At 36.7% G+C, this 21,543-nt stretch overlaps 1 long non-coding RNA gene across 1 annotated transcript in view; it reads right to left on the bottom strand.

Moving 5' to 3' along the window:
- The window catches only part of LOC123833985 (uncharacterized), a 320,764-nt gene that overhangs the window by 86,628 nt on the left and 212,593 nt on the right, over positions 1-21,543 (bottom strand). The window contains exon 5 of the long non-coding RNA XR_010413335.1: positions 15,491-15,577. This is a non-coding gene — a long non-coding RNA (uncharacterized LOC123833985). The remainder of the gene's footprint in view (positions 1-15,490; positions 15,578-21,543) is intronic.

Here is a 21,543-nt window from a genome sequence, read left to right as displayed (position 1 = left end):
AACTTTAGCCTTTTAACTTATGAAATCAATAAATATGTAGTTCCCTGCATATTTCAGAGTATAACTTCTTCCATTCTTTGTTCTGTCTTTTATTTCTGTCTCTTAAGAGACAGTAATCTAAAACCATAGCCAAAAGCCTGACACAGCCCATAATAAAAATGACTTGATTTTTTTCCTCAAACATATTATCTGACTTTCCTCTAATGATAATGGGATGGATATCAGACCAAACAGTTTAACTGGGCCCATGAAGTAAAAACTTTTAGTGACCACCCCATGCTCTGTATTATCACAGACCAATTATTAGAGGTGATCTGGTAGAAGGGACAAGGTGAACACATCAGAGCCAAGAACATGTAGGAAAAACTTGGTGTAATACTGAAGAGTTTTCAAAACTGTAAACCACACTGAAAAATGCTTATGAGTCAGAATATGAGAACAACACCAAAGATATTAGTCAAGTAGGAAGTGGTCATCTTAATGGTGCAACAATGCTAAGAGAAATTAGGAAGTTTAAAGTTATAGCAACTGTGGTTATATAAGAGAATGTTCATATTCTTAAAAATATACACTGAAATATACAGAGGTAAAGGGGCTTGATGTAGGCAGTTTACTCTCAAATGGTTCAAAAAATAATTTTAGGCATGTGTGTAAATAAATATATACAGACAGAGAGGGAGAAAGGAAAAGGAAGTGAGAGAGATAAATCTATAATTGATATACAGGGATCAATTTGATTGATCCCTTCCTCTCCACTACACAAACTTAAGTTTAGCACATGATTCTTTTGGGAACACAAGCAGAACATGATTAGCTATGTGCTGAAAAAGTGGATTGCAGGACCGTACAGGCACTCTACTGCAGATACCATCTGAGATAAGCTGAACTGTGTCCTCTAAAAATTCATATGCTGAAGCCTTAAACCCTATTGCCTCAAAGTGGGGTTATATTTGGAGACTGGTTCTTTCAAGAAATGATTAAGTTAAAATGAGGTTATTAGGGTGGGCCTTAATACAACTGTTGTCTTTATAAGAAAAGGAAATTGGAACATAGTTATAGAGGGAGAGAATGTGAAGATACAGAAAAAAGACATCTACAAGCCAAGGAGAGAGGCCTCAGAAGAAAAGCTACCTTGATATTGGACTTCTAGCCACTGGAACAGTGAGAAAATAAATTTCTGCTGTTTAAGCCTCTCAGTCTATGGTGCTTTGTTATGGCAGCCCTAGCAAACTAATATGCCACCATTTTCTCTTCCTTCCTCACCTTAGTCAGTCAACTAAATAAATGTATGGAACATCTGCCATAAACAAGATACTGTACTGGGCACAGAGGGAAATAGAGAAACATACAAGATAAAAAGAAATATAAGACATAGATTTGCTCTCAAGAAGGTGCCATTCCAAGGGGACTTCTGGGGAAGATGGCAGAGTAGGAAAACCCTAAGCTCACCTTGTCCCATGGATACAACTAGATAACACTCACATCAACCCAGAAAACAACCTGAAGTCTGGCAGAATAAACTCCACAACTACATGTAGTGAAGAGGCCACATTAAAGAGGGTAGGAAGGGCAGAGATATGGTCAGAAACTAAATGGACTCGAGGGACTGTCCTCAGGAGGGAGGGACACTGTGGGAACAGAGAGGGAAGAGAAACAAACCCCCACACTGGAGATCCCACATGGGGAAGATGAATCTTTTGGCTTTGAAAACCAGAGGAGCTGAATCTCATGAGTTCTTACAACCAATGGGACTTAAAACCTGGAATTCTGAAAAATTAGTGCCTCAGCTCTGGGAAAGCCAGTAGGCTAGAGGAAACTGAGTCCCTGTCCCTAAAGAGACAACGCCACAAACAGCCTGTGGAGATAAAGCCATAGAAGCAGCAGTCTGAAAAGTGCCTGGGGCATATGGGAAGGAGAGTTATTTACTAATCTCAGAGCATGTCCCAGAGGGACAGAAATCCCTAGAGAACTCCTCTGGGAACGAAGGATCTGACAGATGCCTTTCCCTGCCTTGCTGCCCAGCATAAACACACAGACACCTGCAGGACTTTCTACCTAAGTAGCTAGCACTGCTGCCTCACACCCCTGTGTTGTGCTTCTGCCAATCCACCCCTCCAGACAGCCTGCCTCAGTCCAGGTAATGCAGGGCCCCTCCCACAGAGGAATGGAGACTGGCAAAGCTTGCTAGCATTGCTGCACCTCTCCTATCCCCATGCTTGGGTGGATCTGCCCTCTCCAATACTCTCTTGGCCAAAGCCCATACAGGGCAGTGCCACAGCCTGGCAGTGTGCAAGCAGCCCCTACAGTGGCCAGCACCATTCCAAAGTGACTCCTGCCCTGGAGAGAGGGAAAGATAAACACATACAGAAGTCAGACAGAGGCCCCAGCAGGAGGCTGGAGGCAGACAACTGGTCTGACTGCAGGCCCTGTCTACCACTGAAAGCTTCTCAGGGGACAACACAGTGAAATTGCCCTGCAGTTTGGTGTTACTACATCTCTGGCAAATGCCTGGTCTGACTCAACTCAAGCCCAAGTTGTCCCCAGTCTTGCTCAATCATACCACAAGGACCAAATAGTGTCCACAACAGGCAAAGAGGGCCATTTGCACATGAATGGACTGAAGGAAAAGGCAGCCAATTACAACAGCAGGGTGTAGGCATCACACATAGGAGATACCCCCAAAGTGCCAGGTTCTGGTGAACAGGGGCTACATGGCAAGGTACTATATAACCTCTTCTTTATAAGGCCATTAATTTTAAATGTAGGAGATGTAACTGTCTTTCCTAACACAGAGAAACAGAAACAGAGAGTCAGACAATATGAGGAGACAGAGGAATATGTCACAAATGAAAGAACAGGACAAAATCACAGCAAGAGACTAAGTGAAATGGGATAAGTAGTATGCCTGATAGAGAATTTAAAGTAATGGTCATAAAGATACTCACTGGACTTAAGAAAAGAGTGGATGACATCAGTGAGACCCTTAGCAATGAGATAAAAAAAAAGAACCAATCAGAGAGGAAGAACATAATAAATGAAATTAAAAATACACTAGATGTAATAAGTAGTAAGCTAGACAAAGTAGAAGAATGAATCAGTGACCTGGAGAACAGTAATGGAAAGTAATCAAGCTGAGCAGGTGAGAGAAAAAAATATGCAAAATGAGAATAGATTTAGGAACTCAGTGACACCATCAAGTGTAATAACATTCATATTACAGGGATCCCAGAAGGAGAAGAGAAAGAAAAGGGAGCAGAAAAAAATTTTAAAAGATTTTTTAAAAAAATGTATTTATTTGACAGAGAGAGAGAGGAGAAGAGAGAGGGGGAGAGCACAAGCAGGGGGAGCAGCAGAGGGAGAGGGAGAAGCAGGCTCCTCACTGAGCATGGAGCAGGACGTGGGGCTCGATCCCAGGATTCTGAGATCAAGACCTGAGCTGAAGGCAAATGCTTAACTGACTGATCCACCCAGGGGTCCCAGGAGCAGACAATTTATTTGAAGAAATAATAGCTAAAAAATTCCTGAATCTAGGGATGGAAACAGAAATCCAGATCCAGGAGGCACAGAGATCCCCCAACAAAATCAACCCAAGGAGGTCCACACCACAACACATAGTAATTAAGATGGCAAAAAAAATAGTGATAAAGAGAGAATTTTAAAAGCAGCAAGAGAAAAAAAGCAGTTACATATAAGGGAACCCATTAAGGCTATCAGATGATTTTTCTGCAGAAACTTTGCCAGACAGAAGGGAGTGGAATGATATATTCAAGTGCTAAAAGAAAAAAAAAAAAACAAAAAAACAACAGCATCTTTTTGTGTCTTCTTCAATTTCTTTCATAAGTGTTCTGTAATTTCTACCTTTACCTCTTTCGTTAGGTTTATTCCTAGGTATCTTATGGTTTTTTGTGCTATTGTAAATGGAATCAATTCCTTAATTTCTCTTTCTTCAGTCACATTGTTAGTGTATAGAAATGCAACTAATTTCTATGCATTGATTTTGTATCCTGCCACATTGCTGAATTGCTGTATGAATTCTAGTAATTTGGGGGTGGAGTCTTTCAGGTTTTCCACATAAAGTATCATGTCATCTGCAAAGAGAGAGAATTTGACTTCTTCTTTGCCAATTTGAATGCCTTTTATTTCTTTTTGTTGTCTGATTGCTGAAGCTAGGACTTCTAATACTATGTTGACTAATAGTGGTGAGAGTGGGCATCCCTGTCGTGTTCCTGACCTTAAGGGAAAAGCTCTCAGTTTTTCCCCATTGAGAATGATATTTGCTGTAGGTTTTTCATAGATTGCTTTTATGATATTGAGGTATGTTTCCTCTATCCCTATAGTTTTAATCAAGAAAGATGCTGTATTTTGTCAAATGCTTTTTCTGCATCAATTGAGATGATCATATGGTTCTTTTCTCTTCTTTTGTTAATGTGATCTATCGTGTTGATTGATTTGTGAATGTTGAACCACCTTGCATCCCAGGAATAAATCCCACTTAGTTGTGGTGAAGAATCCTTTTAATGTACTGTTGCATACTATTGGCTAGGATCTTATTGAGTATTTTGGCATCCATGTTCATCAGGGATATTGGTTTGTAATTCTCCTTTTTGGTGGGGTCTTTGTCGGTTTTGGGATCAGGGTAATCCTGGTATCATAGAATGAGTTTGGAAGTTTTCCTTCCATTTCTATTTTCTGTGAATGTTCCTCAAGACATTAAAAATAGAGCTACCCTATTTTTAATGTATTGACCCAGCAATTACACTACTAGGTATTTACCCCAAAGATACAGATGTAGTGAAAAGAAGGGGCACATGCACCCCAATGTTCATAGCAACAATGTCCACAATAGCCAAATTGTGGAAGGAGTTGAGATGTTCTTCAACAGATGAATGGATAAAGAAAATGTGGTTCATATATACAGTAGAATATTACTCAGCCATCAGAAAGGATGAATACCTACCATTTGCATCAACATGGATGGAACTGGAGGGGATTATGCTAAGTAAAACAAGTCAAGCAGAGAAAGACAATTATCGTATGGTTTCATTCATATGTGGAATATAAAGTATAGTGAAGAGGATCATAGGGGAAGCGAGGGAAAACTGAATGGGAAGAAATCAGAGAGGGAGACAAACCATGAGAGACTCTGGACTCTGGGAAACAAACTGAGGTTACAGAAGGGAGGGGGGTGGGGGATGGGTTAACTGGGTAATGGGTATTAAGGAAAGCACATGTTGTAATGAATACTGGGTGTTATTTGCAACAAATGAATTGTTGAACACTACATCAAAAACTAATGATGTACTATATGTTGGCTAATTGAACATAATAATAATAAAAAAAATCTGCAGCCAAGAATACTCTATCCATCAAGGCTATCATTCAGAATAGAAGGAGAAATAAACAATTCCCAAACAAAAGTTAAAGGAATTCATAACCACTAAACTCTACGAGAAATGTTAAAGGGAACTCTTTGAGTAAAAAGGAAAGACCATACTCAATAGTAAGGAAAGTAGGAAGCACAAAAGCAGTAAAAATAAATATATCTGTAAAAATTAATCAAGGGGCTCACAATACAAAAGGGTGTGATGTAAGATGCCATATACCTAAAATGTGGGGAGGATAGGAGTAAAGGATGGGTTCAAGCTTAAGTGACCATCAACTTAATATAAACTGCTATATACAGAAGATGTTATATATAAACCAAATGGTAATCACAAATCAAAACCAGTAAAAGATGCAAAAAATAAAGAGAAAGGAATCCAAGTATATCACTAAAGAAAGTCAACAAACCATGAGAGAAGAGACCAAGAGAAGAAAGGAATGGAGAAAAACTACAAAACAACCATAAAACAAGTAACAAAATGGCAATAAATACACACTTATTAATAATTACTTTTGGGGTACCTGGCTGGCTCAGTCAGTAGAGCATGTGACTCTTGATCTCAGAGTCATGCCTTTAAGCCCCACTTTGGGTGTAGAAATTAATTAAACAAAACAAAACAAAACCCCAGGGAACTGGGAGGGAAGGTCCTTTTCTTAAAAAAAAGAAAAAATTACTTTGAATGTAAATGGACTAAACACTCCAACCAAAACACACAGGATGACAGAGTAGATAGAAAAACAAGACCCATATATGTGCTGCCTACAGGAGACTCACTTCAGACCTACAGACACATGCAGATTGAAAGTGAGGGGTTGGAGAAACATTTTTCATGCAAATGGACATCAAAGGAAAGCCAGAGTAGCAATACTTAAACTGAAAAAAAAAAAAATAGACTTCAAAACTAAGACTGTAACAAGAGACAGAGAAGGACACTATATAATAATAAAGGGGGCAATCCAATAAGAAGATATAACAATTGTAAATATTTATGCACCCAACATGGGTAGCCAAATTAGCAAACATAAAGGAAGTATTTGATAGTAATACAATAATGTAGGGGAACTTAACACTCCACTTACTTCAATGGACAGATCATCCAAAAGGAGAATCAACAATGAAACAGTGGCTTTGAATGATTCAATGGACCAGATGGACCTAGCAGATATATTTAGAACATTCCATCTTAAAACAACAGAATACACATTCTTTTCAAGTGCACATGGAACATTCTCCAGAATAGATCACATGTTAGGTCACAAAACAAGTTTCAACAAATTCAAAAAGATTGAAGTTATAAGATGGAAAGTCTTTTCCAACTACAACACTGAAACTAGAAATTAACTATAAGAAAAAATTGGGAACGACCACAAATACATGAAGGTTAAATAACATGCTACTAAACAATGAATGGGTCAACTAAGATCAAAGAGGAAATCAAACACATGGAGACAAATGAAAATGAAAACACAATGGTCCAAAATCTTTGGGATGTAGCAAAAGCTGTTCTAAGAGGGAAGTTTATAGTGATACAGGCCTACCTCAAGAAGCAAGAAAAATCTCAAATAAACAACCTAACCTTACACCTAAAGGAGCTAAAAAAAAAAAAGAAAAAACAAAATCCAAAACCTGTAGAAGGACGGAACTAATAAACATTAGAACAGAAATAAAGGAATTAAAACTTAAAAACGAGAGAATAGATCAAAGAAATCAGGAATTGTTTCTTTTAAAGATCAACAAAACTAATAAACTTTAGCCAGACTCATCAAAAAGAAAAAAAAAGATTCAAACACACTTAGAAGTGAAGGAAGAGAAATAACAACCAATACCACAGAAATACAAAGAACTATAAGAGAATGATATGAAAAAATTATATGCCAACAAATTGGACAACTAGAAGAAATTGATAAATTCCTAGAAATATATAACCTCACAAAACTAAATCAGGAAGAAATAAAAAATTTGAATGGACCGATTGCCAGCAATGAAATTGAATAAAAAAAACTCCAAACAAACAAAAGTCCAGGGCCAGATGGTTTCACAAGTGAAATCTAGCAAATATTTAAAGAAGAGTTAATACCTATTCTCAAACTATTCCAAAAAAAAAGAAGAGAAAGAAAAGCTTCCAAATTCATTCTATGAGGCCAGCATTACCCTGATACCAAAACCAGATAAGAATACCACAAAAAAGAGAACTACAGGCCAATATCCCTGATGAACATAGATGCAAAAATCCTCAACAAAATATTAGAAAACAGAATCCAAAAATACATCAAAAAAATCATTCACCACAATTAAGTGGGATTTATTCCTGGGATGTAAGAGTGGTTTAATAATTGCAAATCAATCAACATGATACATCACATCAATAAAAGAAAGGATAAAAATCATACAATCATTCAATAGATGCAGAAAAACATTTGACAAAGTACCACATCCATTCATGATAAAAACCTTCAACAAGGTAGGTTTAGAGGAAACATACCTCAACATAGTAAAGACCATATATGAAAAACCCATAACTAACATCACACTCAATGGTGAAAAGCAGAGTTTTCCCTCTAAGATCAGGAACAAGACAAGGATGTCCACTCTCACCACTGGTATTCATATATTATTGGAAGTCCCAGCTACAGCAACCAGACAAGAAAAAGAAATAAAGGACATCCAAATTGGTAAAGAAGAAGTAAAACTGTCACTATGTGCAGATGACATGATACACTATGTAGAAAACCCTAAAGACTCCATCAAAAAACTGCTAGAACTGATAAATGAATTCAGTAAGGTTGCAGACACAAAATGAAATACAGAAATCCATTGCATTTCTATACATTAGTAATGAAGCAGCACAAAGAGAAATTAAGAAAACAATCCCATTTACAACTGCACCAAAAATAATAAAATACCTAGGAATGAACCTAAGCTTGGCCAAAAAATAGAAAACATTGAAAGAAATTGAAGATGACACAAACAAATGGAAAGATATTCCATGCTCATGGACTGGAAGAATAAATATCATTAAAATGTTCATACCTCCCAAGAAATCTACAGATTTAATGCAATCCTTATCAAAATACCAACAGCATTTTTCACAGAATTAGAGCAAATAATCCTAAAATTTGAATGGAACCACAAAAAACCCTAACTAGACAAAGAAATCTCAAAAAGAACAAAACTGGAGGTATCACAATTCCAGATTTTAAAATATACTACAGGGGCACCTGAGTGGCTCAGTCGTTAGGCATCTGCCTTCAGCTCAGGTCATGATCCCAGAGTCTTGGGATCAAGCCCTGCATCAGGCTCCCCGCTCAGCGGGAAGGCTGCTTCTCCCTCTCCCACTTTCCCTGCTTGTGTTCCTTCTCTTGCTGTGTCTCTCTCTGTCAAAAAATAAGTAAAATCTTAAAAAAAAAGATATACTACAAAGCTGAAGTATTCAAAACAGCATGGTACTGGCACAAAAATAGACACATAGCCAACGAAACAGAATAGAAAGCCCCCAAATAAACCCATGGTTATATGGTCAATTAATCTTTGACAAAGGAGACAAGAATATGCAATGGGAAAAAGATCATCTCTTCAACAAATGGTGCTGGGAAAACTGGACAGCTACACATAAAAGAATGAAGCTGGACCAGTTTTTCACATCATACACAATAGTAAGCTCATAATGGACTGCAGACCTAAATATGAGACCAGACACCATAAAAATCCTAGAAGAGAGCACAGGCAGTAATTTCTCTGACATCAACTATAGCAATATTTTTTAGGTATGTCTCCTGAGGCAAGGGAAACAAAACAAAAAATAAACTATTGGGACTACATCAGAATAAAAAGGTTATGTACAGCAAAGGAAACAATCAACAAAACTAAAAGGGAACCTACTGAATGAGAGAAGAAATTTACAAATGACATATCTGATAAAGGATTAGTATCCAAAATATATAAAGAACTTATACAACTCAACACACAAAGCCCCAAATAATCCAATTTAAAAATAGGCAGAAGAAATAAACAGACATTTCTCCAAAGGAGACATCCAGATGCCCAGCAGACACATGAAAAGATGCTCATCACTCATCATCAGGGAAATGCAAATCAAAACCACAATGACATATCACCTCACATCTGTCATAATGGCAAAAATCAAAAACACAAGAAACAAGAAGTGTTAGTGAGGATGTGGAGAAAAAGGAACCCTCGTGCACTGTTGGTGAGAATGTAAACTGCAGCCACTGGGGAAGACAGTATGGAGGTTCCTCAAAAAATTAAAAATAGAATTACTATATGATTCAGTAATTCCTACTATTGAGTATTTACCCAAAGAATACAAAAACACAAATTCAAAAGGATATGAACCCTTACGTTTATGGCAGCATTATTTACAGTAACCAAACTATGGAAGCAGTCCAAGTGTCCATGGATTGATGAATGGATAAAGAAGATGTGGGATATATATATATATATATATATATATATATATATATATATATATATATATATGAGTTATTCGGCCACAAAAAATACTGAAATCTTGTCATTTGCAACAACATGGATAGAGCTAGAGAGTTAAATGAAATAAATCAGTCAGAGAAAGACAAATACCACATGATTTTACTCATATGTGGAATTTAAGAAACAAAACAAACAAGAAAAGAAAAAAAGAGAGAGAGAGAGAGAAACAAATTAAGGAACAGACTCTTAACTATAGAGAACAAACAGATGGTTACCAGAGGGGGAGGTGGGTGGAAGGAAGGGTGAAATAGGTGAGGCGGATTAAGAGTACACTTATCATGATGAGCACTGAGTTATGTATAGAATTGTTGAATCACTATATTGTACACCTGGAACTAATATAACACTGTATGTTAACTATACTGGAATTAAAAGAAAAAAATAAAATTAAAAAAATAGAAAACAAAAAAAGATATATTTGCAGAGAGAGAGAGAGAGAAGCCAGGATACAGATCATTTGCAATTTATGGAGAAAATAAAAATATAGAATCCCTAAGCTCTTCCCCCAGCCCTGAAATTATAGTTCTTCAGACACACTGCCATCATAGGGAAGCATGGAGGTAGACTGGGCAAATTTAAAGCATGCTAAATAATTAAATAACATAGTCAAGCTAAAGAACAAACAAAAAAGACGTCATTTCAGTGAGGGACGTAAGTCATACATACATTTAACAGTCTGTGGGGAAGTAGACATTTAAACTGAGAATTCCAACGTAATTAGATAAGTGTTATAATCAGGCCATACATAATTAAGTGCCAGATATTCATTTTTTTTAAAGGATTTTATTTATTTATTTGACAGAGAGAGACACAGTGAGAGAGGGAACATGAGCAGAGGGGGTGGGAGAGGGAGAAGCAGGATTCCTGAGGAGCAGGGAGCCCGATGCGGGGCTTGATCCCAGGACCCTGGGACCATGACCTGAGCCTAAGGCAGACGCTTAACGACTGAGCCACCCAGGCGCCCCAACAGGAATATCTTTTTAATGCTAACAATATATAGCCATATTTGCTCACTTCATTTATTCATCCACCACTTCAACAAATATTTAATGAGTACCAATTTAAGTGTCCAGCACTGTTCTAGATGCTAAGGATATAACAGTGAATAAAAAAGGGGCCTATATTACGGAGGTATATATATATATATGTATATATATATCCATATACATATATATGTATATGCACATATACACATATTATAGACATTTTATATACACATTATATATATATATATAACATTTTATCAGGTGGTAACAAATGCTATGGGAAAAATATAAAGTAGCTTAGGGGTACAGAGGGAGACAGGGTGAAATAGGTATGATTTGAGGTTAGATGATCAGCAAGGGCCTTTTTAATAATGTGGTATTTGAGCAAAGACCTGTGGATTTACGGGAAAATCAAGTATGTATTATGTTCTAACTCCTGTGTAGGATCAGAGTACCCAAGGAAGAACCCACAGTCTGTGGGGAAGTAGACATTTAAACTGAGAATTCCAACATAATTAGATAAGTGTAATAATCAGGCCATACATAATTAAGTGCCAGATATTCACAGCTAGTACTCAATATTTGCTGAATGAATGAATGAATGAATGTTAGAAATAGTGAATAAAATAGGAGTGCAGAGGAAGGAAGGAAATACTTTTGAGTAGGATAGTAGAACCTGAGTTCTGCCCACCCTGGGAGTTCCATGAGTCCCTTTTATAGGCAGCTGTGAGGTGATGGGAGAAAGTGAAGATAGGTCAAGCAAGTGGGGCTCTGAGCCCTCTACCTGCATTTCAACAAGACATTTTATCTGCTTTACCTATTTGGTGCCCATGGAAGATTATGTCTGAGCAAAGAGAACTGCAACTTGTAAAGTACATACCTTGTCAGAGCACTGAAAGATAGAGTTTTTTTTTTTATTCTTTTTTTTTAATTCTTATGTTAATCCCCATACATTACATCATTAGTTTTAGATGAAGTGTTCCATGATTCATTGTTTGTGCACAACACCCAGTGCTCCATGCAGAATGTGCCCTCCTCAATACCCACCACCAGGCTAACCCATCCTCCCACCCCCCTCCCCTCTAGAACCCTCAGTTTGTTTTTCAGAGTCCATCGTCTCTCATGGTTCGTCTACCCCTCCGATTTCCCCCACTTCATTCTTCCCCTCCCGCTACCTTCTTCTTCTTCTTCTTTTTTTTTTTTTCTTAACATATATTGCATTATTTGTTTCAGAGGTACAGATCTGAGATTCAACAGTCTTGCAAAATTCACAGTGCTTACCAGAGCACACACCCTCCCCAGTGTCCATCACCCAGTCACCCCATCCCTCCCACCCCACCCCCCACTCCAACAACACTCAGTTTGTTTCCTGCGATTAAGAATTCCTCATATCAGTGAGATCATATGATACATGTCTTTCTCTGTTTGACTTATTTCACTCAACATAATACCCTCCAGTTCCATCCACGTCGTTGCAAATGGCAAGATCTCATTCCTTTTGATGGCTGCATAATATTCCATTGTATATATATACCACATCTTCTTTATCCAGTCATCTGTCGATGGACATCTTGGCTCTTTCCACAGTTTGGCTATTGTGGACATTGCTGCTATAAACATCGGGGTGCACGTAGCCCTTCGGATCCCTACTTTTGTATCTTTGGGGTAAATACCCAGTAGTGCAATTGCTGGATCATATGGTAGCTCTATTTTCAACTTTTTGAGGAACCTCCATACAGTTTTCCAGAGTGGCTGCACCAGCTTGAATGAGAAATCAGGTGCTGGGGGAGATAACAGCATTCTGATGTTGCAATGCAAGGTGGGGGCCATTCACATGACTTACCATTTAACCAAAGCAGAACCTAAAAAGAGCAAGGTTTTAGGAAGGGTAATAGCAGAAAAGAGTTAAACTGCACCTTGTTTACCTGTCTAAAACCTCACAAACCCAACAAGTCCTGACCACAATTTAGGGTTGGAAGAGCCTAGGTGAATTTTAAGGTTAACTTGCTTTTCTGCCATAAGCCATTAAGACTTCTATTAGGGTTGCAGGGAATGTAAATTATTGAAGGTCTGTAAACACTCCTTCCATAATTTTCCATTTTATTTTATTTTTTATAGTTAACTGATCTTTTAAATTAAACTTTTTTATTTGGAAATTTAATTCTTTTTATTGCAAATTTCTGGTAAAGGAAAGAACATGGAAACTGATCATCATTTAAACTTAGGTTATAAGAGAACTCTGTAGCTCAGTGGCTTACAATCTCAGCAGTCTTTGAATCACCTGGGGGCCTTTGATACCTGCTGATGCCTGGGTCCCACCTCCCAGAGGTTCTGGCTTAACTGGTCTAGGGGGCAGCCCTGGCATCAGTAGCTTTTTGACCTCCCCAAGTGATTCCAACATGTTGATACACTGTATCCTATAAAAGTTTTATGGACAAAATAGAAGGCATGATAATACATTCAAATTATGATGTAAAAATGGGATTCTATGTCATTTTTTAAAAAATGTTTTATTTATTTATTTGAGAGAAAGAGAGAGAGAGAGAGAGCATGCATGAGCAGGGGGAGGGGCAGAAGGAGAGGGAGAAGCAGATTCCCTGCTGAGCAGGAAGCCCCATGTGGGACTTGATCCCAGGACCCTGAGATCATACCTGAGCTGAAGGCAGATGCTTAACCAGCTGAGCCACCCAGGCACCCCAGGATCCTATGTCATTTTTAAATGCTCTGAACATTTAATCACTGTTAAGACATTAATCATTCAGTATTATTAATGGTATCAAAATTCATACTTTTGTATGGATAGAGAATCTAATTTAATTTAATTTTAATTCCACTGTAGTTAACATACAGTGCTGTATTAGTTTCAGGTATACAATATAGTGATCCAATAATTCCATACATTACTCAGTGCTCATCAAAACATGTGTACTCCTAATCTCCTTCAACATTTCACCCATCTTCCCACCTACCTCCCCTCTGGTAACCATCTGTTCTTTATAGTTAAGAGTCTGTTCCTTAGTTTGTCTCTCTCTTTTTTCCCCTTTGCTCATTTGTTTTGTTTCTTGAATTCCACATATGAGGGGAATCATATAGTATTTGTCTTTCTCTGATTGGTTCATTTTGCTTAGCATTATATTCTCTAGGTCCATTCATATTGTTGCAAATGGCAAGATTTCATTCCTTTTTTATGGTTGAATAATATTCCATTGTGTATATGCATACCACATCTTTCTCCATTCATCAATCGATGGACACTTGGGTTGCTTCCATAGTTTGGCTACTGTAAATAATGCTGCAATAAATATAAGGGTACATATATCCTTTTGAATTTGTGTTTTTGTATTCTTTGGGTAAATACCCAATAGTAGGAATTACTGGATCATATGGTAACTCTATTTTTAATTTTTTGAGGAACCTCCATAGAGGGTTCCTTTTTCTCCACATCCTCACCAACACCTGTTGTTTCTTGGGTTTTTTATTTTAGCCAAAAGTAGACACATAGATCAATGGAACAGAGTAGAAAGGCCAGAAATAAACCCATGATTATGTGGTCAATTAATCTTGAACAAAGGAGGCAAGAATATGCAATGAGAAAATGACAGTCTCTTCAACAAATGGTGTTGGGAAATGGGAAAAGTAGACAGCTACATGCAAAAGAATGAAACTGGACCACTTTCTTACACCATACACAAAATAAATTCAAAATGGATTAAGGACCTACATGTGAGCCTGAAACCATAAAAATTTTAGAAGAGATCCCAGGCGGTAATTTCTCTGACATTGATTGTAGCAACATCCTTTTAGACAGAACTTTTCATGTTAAAGGAAAATAGCTTGTTTTACAAAATAGGAAAAAGGGGCCAAAAGGGAAGTTGATTGTGGACAATGTTAGTGTATGAATTCTGAGAAACCTGGAATGAACCCATTATCCAAGCAATCACAGTTTACACTTACATATTCCTTTAGTTTTATTTTATCAGTGCATTTTTAGATTCTGTTAAATATCTTTTTTACTATAGGGTCTGCAAGAGAGAAGATGCCACAAAACTCTTAACAGGTAGTCATTAACAAATCTTGAGTCACTTGTGCTCATGTGATTGGTCTACTTTTCAGATATATCAGTATCCAACCATATTTGGATCAAATCCTTTGGCTAAATGTGGACTTCTGGAAGTCAGAACAGAGTATCTTTTGCCTGCCTATCTTCCCATTTAATAAAAAAAAAATAGGCAGGATGAACATTAACCAACACTAACCAGTGCCCTCATAGTTCCTGAGAGCACAAAGCCATGTAGCAGGAGGGAAATCTATTATGTCACTATGAACAGAATGGTGTCTATTACCCAGGATAGAACTCTGAGATATGTATGCTCCCTTAGTTAGAATGAATACTGTTTAGTGATTGATTCAAATCCTTTACAGACACAAAATTTTTCTCCTATAAAGAGAACACAACCACATACAAATTACAGCTTGTGTTGACTTAGCATTGTACTACCCAAGACTAATGAATATGTGGCAAACAAACAAACAAACAAACAACCCAAAACAAACTTTTGCTATCAATGAAACATGTACCTTCACTTTCCCTATGAGTTCTGGTCATTCTTACCTGAGTTGGGTGGTAGGATCTTGCATGACATATATTGCTGGGATGGACATTCATTCCTAGACTATTCAAACCCTGTTTTCTCTTGGTCTGCAAAAAATGAGAGTTGATAATAGAATTCTAGGAAGCCATGGAAATGGTGAGTAATTCAAAGAAGTACACTGTGAAATATACTAGCTCCATGGACACTGCTTGTCAAAGATTAGGTTTACATACTGCAGCAGTGTGTTACAGTGGCCTTGAAATACTGTGGAGAAAAGTCACAGAGAAAGTCAAAGGTGGGCAGGTACATCTAACCTACCTGGGGTGTTTTTCCATATGGATTTTAGTTTTAGGATAAATTGAGGAAGCAACTCTGGCTAGAAGCAATTTCAGATGGAGGAATATTTACTCACAAAGAGAGCTTCAGATGCATGATGATTAGATTAATCTGATTGAAGTCATTTGTTTTACAGAGAAGGAAATTGAGGTGCAGAAAGATTAAGTGGCTTACACAAGATCACATAGTCTCATAGAGACCAGGGAAGAAGTAAAAATCAATGTGTCTCCATGACCAATGTTTCTGTATGCTTTACTATAGTGCTCATTTGAAATCCTTTCTCTGTAGCTTTACTGAGGAATCCCCAAATAGATATATGTAAAAATACTATTTATTTTATTTGTAGGCCATGATGTAATACATTTTACTTGATAAACAAGACTAGTGATCATTCTTCCAGGACCACTTTGAAAACCTGAGATGGTCTCTTTGTAACTTAGATCTATTCTATGTTTGAGTCTTATGTTTTAGAAACACATAGAAAAATAAAAATGCTTATTTGCAAGGGATGTGTCCAAAAACATCTGTGATATAGAGAATTTCTTATCTTAACCCGAAAAACTTCCACGTGAGAATCTAGCATAGTCATGCAGCTGTGTCTTTATCATCTAATGTCTTTGCTCACCCAGTACAGCACTCCAGAGAACTTTATCACCAACTTGCTATGTGATCTTGCCTAAGTCAGAAGATATCTTTATGCTTCATTTCTTCGCATATATAAAATTGGACACCACGTAGAGTAACAGAATGGAGAAGTTAATATAGTTTTTGAGAATGACAGAAACTAATCTATGCGTTTGTGACTACAGTCTTCATAATTTAGGATATAAACTACCTAATCCAACCATATTTAAGACTACTTTAAAAAACTAGAGTAGCTCTCCCAGCTTAATCCTTGAATGCTCCATCTATAGGTACATTCCACGTATAGTTCCAATTCCTTTCCTTTTTTCTTCTCTTGCTCACAGATTGTTACATCCTTGTTAAGGCAATGCATTACAAAGGAATGGTCATTCAGGAAGCTTTGTTTCAATAGACCCAATAATAGGCAGCCAAGTGTCCCTCATCTCTTCCTTTACCTCCTAGAGTTCCTCTTATTTTAGGGAGACTAGCTGAATGCTGCCCTACAGGGTAAAGCAGAAAGAGCACCAGTGCCACCACCTGGATGCAGGGAGAATGAGGCACCACATAGAAAAGAGAAGTCACTGCATGTCCAAGGGTGAGCAAGCTATCTTGCTTGATTCTTTGCCCTTTTCATTTTCTTGTTGCAATATCGTTTTCTATTTTTCTTCACTTCTTTGCACCATTCCGACACATATTTGTTGATGCTTTCTCAGTTTCACCACCACACTGATTTAGGAAAAGGTCCAGGGAATGGTAAGGACCCTATCTTAAATTGGGAGATGAGGGAAATCAGAATAAGATTACTTTTCCTTTGGAGAACTCATCCAACAGGCTTCTTGCCTGGATGCAGGTTTATGTGTTCTCCTGAATATAGAGGAAATGTGTCCTTGTGAAGATTTTCATGCTACCTGAGGTTTAGTTAAGCTCTACCAAATCATTAGCTCTGAAATCAGAAGGATAGCGTCAGACATTTTCTTATTCTGTGGAGAAAGAAAGACAATCTAAAGTTCAGTTCCTGTCTGCCTTGTGACATGTGAGTTATGTAATGATACTGTGTTCTATTCTATGTGATATGGTTCTATGGACTACTCTAACCAGGGATGCAGGGTAATTGACTACAAATGTTCCTTAGAGTAAGAAATAGGCAGAGAGACAAAAACCTTCCCAAGTGGACCTTCTTGACTTCCTTAGAGACTTCCCTCTAGTTTCTAGTTCTACTATAGAAGTAGGAGCCATGCACTGTTCTCAGCACCAGTTTGGAAGCAAAAAAGAAGAAACCAACTCAGTTTTCTAAATCAAGATTAGTTTTTATTTTAGTTTAGATAATCATTACTGGTGCAGAATATTCATTTTTAGTAACTCATTTTAGGCGTCCATGGATCCCAAGGGTGCCCTGGAGATAACTCAGAGGGTATAGGTTGTGGTAGAGAGAGGGTGGGGCAGTTTGGAGGGGAGATCTTACCCATGAATTAGAGGAGCTTTACTTCTATCTGCTTTCTACATTGATATCCTGAGATATATATATATATTTTGAAGAAAAATTTTCTAAAAATTTTAAAAGACTAGATATAGACCATTATGCCTGTTAGAGTCAATCCTAAGAATGACTGAGATATCCACCAAAAGTTATGTGATTGGTCTAATGCTTCAGCTTTGACACCCAGTGGTGATCCATTTTCAGCACCAGACACCATACATGACTCCTGTATTCCCTAAATATTTTAAGTGGTTTGTTGGGACATGTTTTCTTGTTTTTATTTTTGTTCAGTTTTATTTTTAAATTTTGGATTGTATTAAGGGTTAACTTCTGTTAGGCTTACTGTATTTAGAAAGAATTTATTTGTTTCTTTTCTGGAGAAATTATAGTAAAATCTGAAATTCAGTGCTCTTTTTAATCCTTATAGTTCAAAGCTTAAAAATAAAAATAATGAGTAAATGAGCTCTGAATATTTTCATTTTGATTTAGACTCTCTCTTCTGAATCCTTCGCAACACCTACTACAAGGCTGGGTACATAGTAGATGTTCAACATATATTATTGTTTGAGCTGAATTTTTTAGATTCTAAAATTGAGAAGTGTTAAAACTCAGTATTTCAGAAATAGTACTACATAAACCTACAATGTCCACCTTCATATCATAAACCTGTGTAGAGCATTCCCGATTATGGAAATTCCCTCCCGTCCTACCATCTTGCCTCCCTCCCTTCCTTCCTTTTGTCCCTCCCTTCTTCCTCTCTTCCTGCATCCCTCTCCGCCCCCCTTTCCTTCCTTCCTTCTTCCCTTCTTTCCTTCCTTCCTTCCTTCCTTGCCTCTCTCCCTCTCCTTCTCTTTCCCCTGTTACTCCATCATGACCAGAAAACCAATGAACTTTTGGAGAAGAAAATCAGGAAGGAAAGACTTGTTTTACCATATATAAAGTTGTATTATAAAGCCCTAGAACCTTTCCGTGTGTTATTGTCAGTGTATATTGTCAGACAATTATATTGTCAGACAATTATATTGTCTATAATCAGAAAAATAAATAGATCATTTGAAAAGAAGAGCTACAGAAGAGACCCATATAGGGAGATTTAACTTATGCAAAAGTTGGCATTGCAGAGCACTGAGGAAAGCACAGCCTTCACTACTGGTGCTGAAGCAACTGAATGTTTATATGGAAAAGAAGGAAATTTGATCCTGTACCACACCATATACAAAAACCAAATCAGGTGATAAGCAAAGCAATAAAGATTTTAGAAATTAATAACAGCAAATATTTTCATTGCACAGAGTAGGAAGAGATTTCTTAAATGGGATGCAAAAATACTAACCATATATGGAAAAACTGCTCATGGAAAATCTCATATATAACTAGTGAGAGTGCAAAATGATACAAACAATTTGGAAAACTAAGCATTATCTACTAAAGGTGAAGATGTACATACATTATGATCCTACGAGCAGAATTGCTGGGTCATAATGTATGTGTGTCTTCAACAGAAATAGATACATATTTACACCAGGATGCATGAAAAAATCCAGCCATTATTCATAATAGCCCTAATTTAAAATTGATAATGTTTTATTCCTTGATCTGGTTGGTAGTTACACATGTCTCTATTTTATAATAACCCATTAAGCTGTACCTTTATGCTTTACATATATTTATGTGTCTGTATTATTTCTCATAAGGTCAAGAAATAAAATGAATCACTAAAAAATGATAATTGTCCCACATCCAGTTCATATTGTTTTTATATAAGCACAAAGATAAAATACTTTGTCAAATGTTTTGCTTAAGTCTAGATACATTACATATATACACATTTTCCTGATCTTTTTAGTAATTTTGTCAAAAATGGAAATATATTTCCTCAACATGTGTTACTCTTAATGAACCATAAAATAGAACCACATGAGGCAGTATATTGTTAAAAATGGAAGTCAAAATGCTTCTACATCAGTTTTAGTTAGCTAAAACACCTTGGTAAATCAATTGGTTACCTTCCTCTTTTCTAAAAAGAGACCTTGAAATAGATGATCACTCAGGCCTTCTCTGGCTCCAAATGTTTTAAGATTTAGTAATTGCATGAATAAAGAATCTCTAAAATATCTTGAATTCCTGTTCTAAAAGGCTTCTATGATATTGAATTAATAACCAACTGGTATAATACAATGGGACCTCACAAATCATGCATTCCAAATTATATTCTGGGATAACGAGTTAAAAAAACTAGAAAATTTATGGCTAGAACTCGTAAAATCTTTAAGCAAAGTTTGTTGAGCAGTGTCAGTGTATAGTTCATGCTGGTGTTAAAAGGTAGGTTATGAATCCAGAACAGGAGAGAACTAGTCTAAAATTTATTCTACTTTTGCTTGAGAGTCCTCAGTACAGTCCATGCTACTTCCAGAAGGCAAGTACTAGGTACTAAGGTCTATCCACCTACTTCTCAAGTCTTGATTCCTGGAAATACTATGTATATATTCCTGGAAATACTAATATATATATATATATATATATATATATATATATACACACACACACACACACACACACACACACACATTTATATATAGTGGGGTATATTATATATATAACATATATATATATATTATATATATATATATATTTTTTTTTTTAGAGAGAGAGAGCCGGGGGAGGGGCAAAGGGAGACAGAGAGAGAGAGAATTTTAAGCAGGCTCCACTCCCAATGTAGAGCCTGACTGGGGGCTTGATTTTACAACCCTGAGATCATGACCTGAGCTGAATTCAAGAGTTCCATGCTTAACCAACTAAGCCACCCAGGCACTCCATCCTGGAAATATTATTTAATGGTCATAATTCATTCATTCAATCTACGAGTGCTTATTTAATTCCTATTATATGTTGGCACTGTGGAGAATTCAAAGATGGAGGAAATATTATCCTTCCCCTCAAGTTACTCAGAATCTGCCTATTATTTTGAACAAATGTTATCCAACTTCGATTAACATGGAACTTGAAAAAAAGCTGTTGACAGACACTGATTTATTAACTGATGTAAGAGGAAAATAATTATCAACTGGAAGTGGGTAGAATTATTTGACCAATTTGAAAATAAAGGAGGAGCAGTAAATATCAAGCATAGCCTGCATTAGAAAGTGGTTCTAATAGTGTCAGAAAATTCTTATACTATAATGTTATGTTAAAAAGGGTGAAGAAAACTTGAGTATGCAGCATGTCGACTACAGAACACAAAAGAAAAGCACATTTAAATGTGAATAGTGGTTATCTCAGATTAAATTTATTTACACCCAATGGATATATTTCCTTTATAATCAGAAAAATATATGCATTTATTAAAAAAAATAGACACATAGAGTAGTCAGTGTAAAACTTTTCAAAAAATAGAGTAAAAAAAAACACAAATCTGTACTTCTTTACTTGGAATTAATCCTATTGAGCTAGAGCACTGAAGAATAGAAATACACAGCACTTAAAATTGAGGACCACACTAGAGTTTATTTAAAAAAAAAAAAAAACCCTGCAGCAGAGAGATTGGAGTATCAGAGAATAGGAGGAAAGGAAACGGGACTCTATGATTGGGAAGGGATTTTGCGGAAAACATCTTGCCAATTTTTCCAGTAATAATAT

This window comes from Mirounga angustirostris, unplaced genomic scaffold (assembly GCF_029215605.1).
Source record: "Mirounga angustirostris isolate CCGP_5_RB_7025 unplaced genomic scaffold, mMirAng1.0.hap1 SCAF_7, whole genome shotgun sequence".
Classification (NCBI taxonomy): Eukaryota; Metazoa; Chordata; class Mammalia; order Carnivora; family Phocidae; genus Mirounga; species Mirounga angustirostris.
Note: the sequence above shows the minus strand (reverse complement) of the source record. Positions and strands in the feature narration are given on the sequence as shown.